Consider the following 10,499-nt stretch of genomic DNA (forward strand, 5'->3'; position numbering starts at 1 on the left):
TATATATATATATGAATAAAATCATTTAAAAATTAAAAGAGATTAAAACTAATCCAGGCACCTGCTGGATTCCAAACTGGAGTGCCTTAAAGACTTTGTTTCTCATTAGTATCTTATAGGAAACCTCAAATTTCCTGATTCTCCAAGAGGCCCATGGGCGCCTGCTGTTCACATCTATAGAATTCCTGGCTGTCACACTCAAGTTTATTGTCTTGGCAGCCCAGCTAATCAGAATGTTTGGAATAGCTGCCCTCTGCTAGGACTGGAGAAAGGAACTCTAAACTCAGAGGCTGTGGTGTTCAAAATGGCCACACTGTGTCCCCACAGCGCCGTCAAGAGTGTATAGCACATAAAACAGCAGTTGAAGTCAGAGATCTTCGTCTCTACATAGATCATAACAGCCAGCCTTGCTGTACCCACTGGGCGGGCCGTGCTCACTCCACTGTCTGCTTAACTGCCAACAGCCTAACTTGAGGGCTTCCGCACTCCGAAGAGTGATGAACACAAAGAACTGACTATAGCAATCACTTCACTGTGTATATGCAGATCAAAATGTCATTTTGTGTAACTTAAATATAGGTAATAAAAGGAAAAATCTTTTTAAAGATTTATTATTTATTTATTTTTATGTGTATGAGTATATTGCCTGCATGTATGTAAGTGCAGCTGTGTCATGAAATGCCTGCAGAGGACAGACGAGGGTATTGAATTTCCTGGAACTGGACTTATAGGCAGTTTTTAGCTGCCATGTGTGTGCTGGAAATCAAACCTGAGTCTTCTGCAAGAATAGCCAGTGCTGTTAATTGTAGAGCCATCATGCCGGTCCCAGATTTATTTTAATTTTTAATTATGTGTGTATGTGCATGTAAGTATGTGCATGTAAGCGAAGTTGCTCACAGATGCCAGAAGAAGACATCAGACCCCTGGAGCTGAAATTACAGGTGGTTGTGACCTTCCCCATTTGGGTGCTGACAACTGAACTCAGGTCCTTTGCAAGAGCATACAACACCCTTAACCTTTGAGCTATCTCTCCAGTCCCCAAAGGGAAATCTGTTTTTAAAAAATTCAAAGAGAAATGAGAAAGAAGGTGGCCCAGGAAACATTTATTTATATTTCCACAAAAATTTCCTGAGGTAATTTTAGACTCATGGGAAATCATAAAAATGTGGAGTCCCATATACCCATCACCCGGCTTCCCTCAGTGGTAACATCTGCCTTAATTATGTATAATCCCAGAAATAGGTGATTGGTAGGATAGTGGTAGCAAAACCATGGATCCTATTCGGATTTGTTTTTACGTGTGTGTGTGTGTGTGTGTGTGAGAGAGAGAGAGAGAGAGAGAGAGAGAGAGAGAGAGATTCAGGGGACCAATTGCCCACAAGGACCCCCCCATACCAACCTTTGTAGTTGAGCTTTTGTCTCCCTTTGCCAGCCCCAGGCAACCACCAGTCCTGAATCCCTCTACAAACCCCTCATCTTGAGAGTATTGAAGAATGCAGAGCATTTTGTGATAACTTTGTGAGACCAGCTTTTTCCATGAAGTCTAATGTTCCTGAGATCCAGCCAAGTTGCTGCTAATGTCAATGGCTACTTTCTCTTCACTGTTGAATAGTAGATGTGCAGATGTGTCACCACAATGGCGGAGCTTCTGAGAGTCCCATGTGAGCTTTGGTATGCACACATAAATTTTCATCTCTATGGTATGGATATTTAAGAGCATCATCACTGGGTTACATGGAAGGCACATGTTCATTTATAAGAAGATACAAAGTGAATCTCCAGAGTTGCAGTACGATTCAACTCTCCGATTAGCTCTAAACAAAAATTCTAGTTACTCCAAATTCTCACCAGCAAAGCTTTGATTTTTGTACCCCTTGGTGAGGAACTTCCAGGATTCTAGAATGTTAGAGTTCTGTGGAACCTTAAGGGTGACCCAGTTTAGCCTCTGGAGTCTAGAGGAAGGCACCAACCACGCTTTGGGGTTGGGAACCATTGCCCCTGCATTTCAGTCTTCTATTATTTTTGCTACATTCTCTGTTTACCCAAATAGAGGCAAAATTACCTCCTCTCTATTAGAATCTCCAGAGACTTGTCAAAGGTTGGGCCAGACCTGGGAGGCTTGTTCACACCTCTGAGAAAAGTCTTGCCCAGGAAATCTGACCTTGTGCTTTGTCACCATTAGAGGGGTGTCCTTCATTGCTGTGACAAAACACTCTGACCAATATCAACTTGGGGAGGAAAGGGTTTATTCAGCTTACATCTCCCGGGTCACAGTTCATCAGGGAGCCCAAGGTAGGAACTCAGGGCAGGAACCTGGAGGCAGGAGCTGGAGCACAGGCCATGGAGGAACGCTGCTTACTGGCTTGCTCCCCTGGCCCCTGCTCAGCCTGCTTTCTTATGCAACATAGGCCCACCTGCCCAGGGGTGGCACCACCCACAGTGGACTGGGCCCTCCCACATCACTCATCAAGAAGATGCCCCTCAGACATGGCCACAGGCCAGTCCAATAGAGGAAATTCCTCAATTGAGGCTCCCTCAACCCAGGTGTGTCAAGTTGACACTAAAGCTATCCAGCACAAGAGGCCAGGCTGACGTCACACAATCTGATCTCAACTAGGCTCTGAATCTTCAAGCAATGCTGCATTATCTATTCTCAGGAAATGACTAACAGCCCAAGGTTCAAATGCAATCAGAACTTACTGCCCAGTCTCAGGTTCACCTCAAACCATGCCTGTCAGCAGCCCTTGCTGGTGGCTCAGCTACCCCAAATTACTGAGGGCTTACAGCATGTCAGGCACTTTAGTAGGCTCTGGTCGATATACAAACTCTGCAAAGTTAGAGTTAGGGAACTCTACCTGACAGATGAGGGAAAAAATGGTATAAAAATTCAGAACTTCTGATGCAAAGATTTAGGGATAATGTAATCTGACCTAGGTGATCCCTTCATAAGTTCCTCAGAGTGCAAAATGCATGAAATGCTGCTTTTGTGATCCAAGTGCTCTTTCCTGTCATTGCTGAGTTTAAATAGGCGATGCGATTGATTCCCTCTTCCTGGCTTTTGTACATGAAATGTGGGCATCTGCCACCAGGGGGTGCCAGAGAAGAGCTTCATTCACAAACATCCCTCAACGGACAGAACTCTTGTGGTGCAACCTTCCAGTCCAGAATTTCCAGCACGTTGAGGTTGAGCTCTTTATCAGAAGAACAAACATTCCCTCTTGGCTAAAGATCTCCATTGCCATTTGCACATCTTTCTGAAATGGATGCAATTTACACCAATAATAATAATAATAACGAAAAGCAACATTTTAGGTATAGTTTAGAAACTTTAGGCATCAGTTGCTTATTCTAATCTCAGATTTTCTGAGTCCAGATGCTCCTGAGTCATAGGAAAGTGTTCCAAAGCCATATTCATTTTGAGTGATTTAAAAGCTATGCCTTTCTTTGCAGTTCTCTGTGCAGACCAAGTTCAAGCACACAGTAGCTTTACTTAATGCTAGGTTTGTTTGAGAATGTTTAAAGAACTGAGCCCTTTTGTTCTGGGTATCAGTGTCCAACTCCTTACAACCTACTGACTTCCCTGTTTCTTCCTTTGTGGTTAGATGATGCCCACTGCTTCCTTCTCTCCAACTGAAACATGAAAACAATGTTTTGTGTGTACCTGGTGCATGACGACATCTCATGATTGTTTTTCCTAATTTTGAGATTTCCTGTACAGCAACATTTCTCCTTAGTTTTTGATCCTTTGAGTTTTAAGTACTGTGATCAATTTCTGCTAGATTGTCTGGGAACTTTTCCATCCAGGGTTGGGACGAGCCCCTTGGTCCCAGCAGGATGGTTTAGAATCCTAGCTTTAAGTCTGAGCAAAAGTTAAGCTGCTCAGCTTCATTCTCTGCAACAGGCTTCAGGTGGAGATAGAGCTCAGCCTCAAATCTAGCATTCATTCATTCATTCATTCATTCATTCAGCAGAGGTATAAGAAAACTCATCTGCACCCAAAACCCATCTAAGAGACTCAATATTTCCATTCTTCCTGGCTAGTTTTTATTGTCAACTTGATGCATCCTAGAATCACCTGGAAAGAAGAAACATCAGTTGAAGAATTTCCTAGATCAAATTGGCCTGTAGCCATGTCTGTGATATATTGTCTTGAGATGGTTGATGTGGACAGGTCCAGCCCACTGTGGGCGGCACCATCCTAGGTAGGCAGGTGTGAGCCATATAAGAAAGCTAGCTGAGCCGGGCATGGTGGCACACACCTTTAATCCCAGCACTCGGGAGGCAGAGGCAGGCGGATCTCTGTGAGTTCAAGGCCAGCCTGGTCTATATAGTGAGTTCCAGGACAGCTGGGGCTACAGGGAGACCCTGTCTCAAAAGGACCCCCCCCCCAAAAAAAAGAAAGGTAGCTGAGCATTAGGCAGTGAACGAGGCGGTAAGCAGCAGCATTCCTCCATGGTTTACGCTGAAGTTATGGTCCTGACTTTCCTCAACGATGGACTGTGACCTGGAAGTGTAAGTCAAATAGGCTCCTTCCTCCCTGAAGTTGTTTCTGGTTCAGAGTGCTTTATCACAGCGAAGAATGAAACTAGAACACCACCTTTCATTGCTCTGGTTTTTTATTTTTATTTATTACTTTTATGTGTATGCCTACATGTATGTAAGTGTATCTACATGTACTGCCTACATGTATGTAAGTGTACCTGTGTTGCACAACACCCACCAGAGGTCAGAAAAGGGCATTGGATTCTCCTGGTACTGGAGTTATGGACAGTTGTTAGCAGCCATGTGGGTGCTGGGAATCAAATCTGGGTCCTCTGCAAGAGCAGTCAGTGCTCTTAACCACTGAGCCATCTCTCCAGCCCCTCACTGCAGTGTTTTGAGACCAAACAACAAACTGTGCCATATGTCTTTTCTTTCTTTCTTTTTTTTTTTTTTTTTTTTTTTTGAGACAGGGTCTCCCTGCAGCCCCAGGCTGGCCTTGAACTCAGAGATCTGCCTGCCTCTACCTCCCAAGTGCTGGGACTAAAGACGTGTGCCACCACACCTGGACTCCTATGTCTTTTAAGACCCATGGAATCAAGCATAGCATCTAAGCCAAATAGATGCTTCTTCCTGATTATTCAATGAATGAACCTCTTCCCCTAGAGGCCACCAGTGTCATTAAGCAAGAGCTTGCAGGCCTCAGCCTTAAAGATCAGTAAAGCTCCTTAGAGGGGGTGTCATAGTGTAAGTCAGGGTCCTGGCTCAGATAGGTCAGTCCCAACAGTTTTTGCAGTCTGCCTCAACCTTCAAACTTCTTTGTTACCCTTGTCCCGATTTGTTTTCTGTGGGGTTTCTCTTTCTGTTTGAGAGGAACCAGGATGGGGGGCGGGGTTTGCTTCATTCAGGAACAGTCTTTCTTTTGCATAAGACCCTCAAATCTGAAGAGGATGAGGTTGTAGTAAATGGGACTGGGGGAAAAGAATTTGTCTGAGAGATTGTACTCTGTTCCCAAATAAGTTCTGTCTCCTTCCCCCAGCCAGACTTGCTATAAAAGGGGAACTGGAAGCAGGCAGTGGGAAAGAGTCTGTCCTGGCAACTTTCTGTGAAACATGGACACTGTGCTGTTTACAAATTCCTGCAGCCAGCCCTGGAATCCAAACGTAGACAACTCTGTTTATATAACAAAAATAGACCCTCAGGTCACGTGACTAAGGTGGCTCCTGGGAGTTGGTCCTCATGAGGAAATATTTGCTGCAGCTGAGGCCAGCGGGATACATAGGGCACAGTTCCCAGCTGGGCAGGTAGACTGATTTTTCAGATGGCTTTTCTGGTCCAGAATTCTCCCAGTATAGGTGAGTGTAAGGTGCAGAGGAGAGCTGACAAAAGGCACAGCCCGGTACCCTTTCTCTGCTGTCATTCACAGAGGACGGACTAAGTTCTTGATCTAAGAGGGACATGTCCTACAAGCCCCAACATGTCCCTTCTCAGCAGGATACAACAAAGAATCCAAGCCAGCCAGTGTATAGAATGAGGCCTCCCCACCGTAGCTCCTGGATCCCCAACCTCATGAATGGATGACCTTCCTTTAAGACAACCCTAAGGATGCAGCTCCAGTTCATTTCCTCCAATGTTCTCCAATTGTCCCCATCTGAAAGAAGTCATGATTGCTTTCCCTGGACACAGTGGTCACCCATCTGTTCCCCCCACCTCAGGGTCACCTATGACTTTGAAGTCAGAGACTGTATGTATCATCTTTGCACCAGGCTTGGCTGAAGACACTTAAAGTGGCTTACTTTTCTCAGTCATTGGAGAACAACATCCAGGGCCAGGCATTTGGTTGGACCAGACAAGGGTAGGAACAAGATTCTGTACCTTAAACTGGGAAAGTCTACTTTATCCATTTTCCATTACTATGATGAAATTCCTGAGGATGGATAACTTTAGAAAGAAAAGAGGTTCATATAGCACACAGTTCTGGAGTTCCAGAGCATAGAGTTCATTTCTGGTGAGGATCTCATGGTGGGTAGAATCATAGTGAATGGAAAGAGAGTACGTTATCAGGCTGGATGCCAAAGAGAGATGGAGAGGGGCCAGCAATAACCTCTGACTGGGCCCCACTTAGAGGTCCTATCACCTCTATACTACCAGACTGAGGCCTGAGCCCACCCATGTACCCTTGGGTACCAAGGTAAGCTTGGGTACCATTGCACGACTCCAAATCATGCCACCAGCTCCCCGAATCTCTAAGGAGGTCATCATTTTCATTTGCCAAGGCCAGGCATGGAGCCCCTGGTTCACATCAGCCTGGATTTGCAGCTGTCTATGAACTGGCTTCTTGGACACATTAGCTGCAGGAGTCATGGGCTTTGGGAACCTTGGCGCAGTGTGTCCTCTCTTTAGCCTGCATCCTGCCCCTCCATACATATACTTCCTGAATCTACTCACTAGTCAGATCTCCACTTGAATGCTACATCCTGGAGGACAGTTTCCCTAGTGGCAGACCGCCACCCCCCGCCCCCTGCCACCACCGGATGAACTGAGCTTCTGACATGTGGGAAGGGGTGCTACATGCAATACTGCTCTGATGCCTTATGGGTGCTCACCCCACCCCCACCGCCACAGAAGAAGCTGAGGGGTTTGATTTCAGAGGGTGTGCACCCTTGGTCGTCTCTGTAGCCCAGGCAGCGCTTAACAGTTCCTGTACTGTATGCTTTCCTGCCTGATTCCTGGAGGGCAAGACATCCATCTGGTCCTGCCATCTTCCCAGTGCCTAGTAACGAATGTGTTATCCTAATGAATGAACTAATGAACACATCAGAGGAGACGCAGGAGAACACAGGAGAAAAAGCCTCAGTCATCCAGAATCCATGTCACCTTGAGACAAGACCAAGTTTGAACTCAACTGTGTCCTACCATACCTGGGGCCTCCAGGCATCTGACAGTGAGGATTTCTAACTCCAAACATGGGATCTTTAGAGGCAACTGGGTCACAGGAGGAAAGGCAGCAGATAAAGCCCAACCATTCTGAAGCTGGATGCTGCTTTCTCCTTTTCTTCAGAGAAACAAGTGATGGCCGTAGTGCTCCTAAGGAGAAAGCATGTGGGTGTGGATGCAGAAGAGAAAGGAGAGTTCTTTACATTTAAAAATCTCTGATGTCAGACACAGACCTTATGCAGATGGGACAACAAACCAGGTCCCATGGAATCGCACTTGGATGCCAAACTCATGGTGCAAAGGAGGCCACTGCAGCTGCCAGGACCAGCCTGGGCATACACTGAGTTATTCACTGCCCTGTAGCCACAGACCCTCCACCCACACACCCTGCATGTCCCCAGCAGCAGACAGAACCCTCTGTCTTGGGGCCCTGAGTCAAGCCTATGCATAATTAACTGTAATAATTGGCAGGTGGGTCTCTGGTTTCTGGCTTTCAATCTACCAGGGGGCCATGAAGAAAAAAGCTGGATGCTTCACAACCAGTATTTAGCTTGGGCTCTGAGAAGCTTCAGCCTTCCTTAACCAGAAACAAGCTGTGGGAGGCAGCTGCCCTAGGCAAACAAGAGCCCCAGAGAAGCCTGGGAGAAAAAGGCCCCTGCAACCACAGTCAGCTTGCTCCCCGGGAATAGAGGAGACGTAGGCCTGGTCCCCTGTACCCCGACCTGTACCCCCACCTGTACCCCCACTGGGAGTACAGATAATAGAGAAGAAAGGAATCTTGCCCAGATGTTTTCTGTTTCAGATTGGAGGAGGGGTCATCACCTAACCACACCTCCTTATATCCCAGGTTATAAATACCCTTGTCACCTTCCCCATGAAAACTTGTGGTCCCTGGGATACTTATCCCCGTCCATAGGCAAGCCATCATCTCAACACGTCAGCAGTCAGCCTCTCCCTGTCTGTGCCCATCACAGCCATCGCTAAGCAACAGCATGTTATCGTAACTGGGTCTTTGACATGGTCTCAGAATCCTCTAGAACAAATGGGAGTCGGCACAGGAGCTGAGCATTCACTTCCATTTAGTAGTTCAGAAACAGCCAAAATACGATGTCATAAGAAAGGGATTAAAGGAAGAGTGAGCCAAGAGAAGCCAACTTCATAACGGTGGCACTGAGGCCGATCCCTGTCAGAGTGCTCATCATATCTCTTCAAAGAGTGGGCCTTCTATGATGACCTCTTGGGAGGGGCTCACTGCATGGCCTGAGTGGCCAGGGCTGGGGTAGCCAGTGACAGGGACACATCCTTTCTACCCATCCCACCTGCACTTGAAGCCTGTCCTCTCATGGGAATTTTTCTGCTATTTTACTTTTTTTTTTTTTTTTTTTTTTCTTTTTTTTTTTTGCCTCTGAACTACTACAAGGGCAGTGCTGGCCTCTAGTCCAAAGTGTACCCTGGGAGACAGGAACCCTTCCCTGAGTGTCTTCACAGTGGCCCCTACCAGGTTTCTCGCCACAGGAATTCTCAGCTGATCAGGTCTCCTGGGAGCAGATGTGACCTACTGAGGTTGGGGCATAGAAGCCTCTGGGTGAGGGAAGGTTGAAAAATGGCTTCCCTAGGAGTCAGACCTGTATTCCAGCTCCAGGTGGTCCAATCTGTCCCCTCCCAGATGAAGGTTCTGGTGACCCTGGGCTTTCTCAGAGGACTGTGGGAGAATGTCCTCAAGATTCCTCTCATACAGTAGAGACAGAAGGGAGGCAGTTAAAATAGTGCCTCCAACTCACAGCAGGATAGGGAGGAGCGCCTGGGATGGGGAGGAGGACCACCTGTGGTGGAGGGGAGGAGGAGCTCCCCTGGGATGGGGAGGAGAAGCATCTGTGGTGGAGGGGAGGAGCACCTGTGGTAGAGGGCAGGAGCACCTGTGGTAGAGGGGAGGAGCACCTGTGGTAGAGGGCAGGAGCACCTGTGGTAGAGGGCAGGAGCACCTGTGGTGGAGGGGAGGAGTACCTGGTACCATCCCAAGCTGGGTGATGGATGCAGCTCTCTCTGCTGCCTGAAGGAGGACCTCCGCCCTCTTCCCCTCTCTGCTGTAAGGCTGCAGGCATGTGCATGCACTCCTGAGACACAGTGTGGGCTTTGTGCTCTCCCTTCTGCTCTCAGAGTCTGTGAACTCAACTGCAAGGTGAGATTGATGACATCACCTCCTAGAACTCGAGAGGACAAAAAGAGGCCGCCAGTCATTGCTTAGCACACAGTGGACCCCAAATGAGCACAGGCTATTCAGTGAGGCAGATATCTCAACCCTGTCTTTTCTCCCACAAAAAATTCACACAGCATAACTTGACTATGGAGATGTGAACAACCTGTAACATTAATTATCTTCACAAGGTCTTACACCCACCCCATTATCTAGTTTGCCCACTTTTCCACCGCCCAGTGGAAATCCTTGTACTAAATAAGCTATCACTGGGGCTGGAGAGATGACTCAGTGGTTAAGAGTACTGACTGCTCACCTGGCATGGTGGCACACACCTTTAATCCCAGCACTTGGGAGGTGGAGGCAGCCTGGTCTACATAGTGAGTTCCAGGACAGCCTGGGCTACAGGGAGACCCTGTCTCAAAAAGACCAAAAAAAAAAAGGAGCACTAGTACTGACTGCTCTTGCAGAGGGTTAGGGTTAGGGTTAGGGTTAGGGGTTAGGGTTAGGGTTAGGGTTAGGGTTAGGGTTAGGGTTAGGGTTAGGGGAGTACTAGTACTGACTGCTCTTGCAGAGGACCAGGGTTCAGTTCCCAGCCCCCAGCACCAGTTGGCGGCTGACAACTGTCCGTAACTCCAGTTCCAGGGGAATCCAATGCCTCTGTGGCCATTGCAAAACACAGGTGCACTTCCACACATGCAGGCAATACACTCATACACACAAAAATAAAAATAATAAATAAAATATCTTAAATAAGCTATCATACCGTCCCTCCATTCCTCTCAGCCCCTGGAAACCACTGACCTGCTTTCTGCATCTTTGGACTTGCCCATTTCCTATAAAAAGGGTTATAGAGATTGAGGATGTTTTTTTGAGGCAATGTCTCATG

Source organism: Nannospalax galili, unplaced genomic scaffold (genome assembly GCF_000622305.1).
Source record: "Nannospalax galili isolate Female #2095 unplaced genomic scaffold, S.galili_v1.0 scaffold136, whole genome shotgun sequence".
In the NCBI taxonomy this organism is placed as follows: domain Eukaryota; kingdom Metazoa; phylum Chordata; class Mammalia; order Rodentia; family Spalacidae; genus Nannospalax; species Nannospalax galili.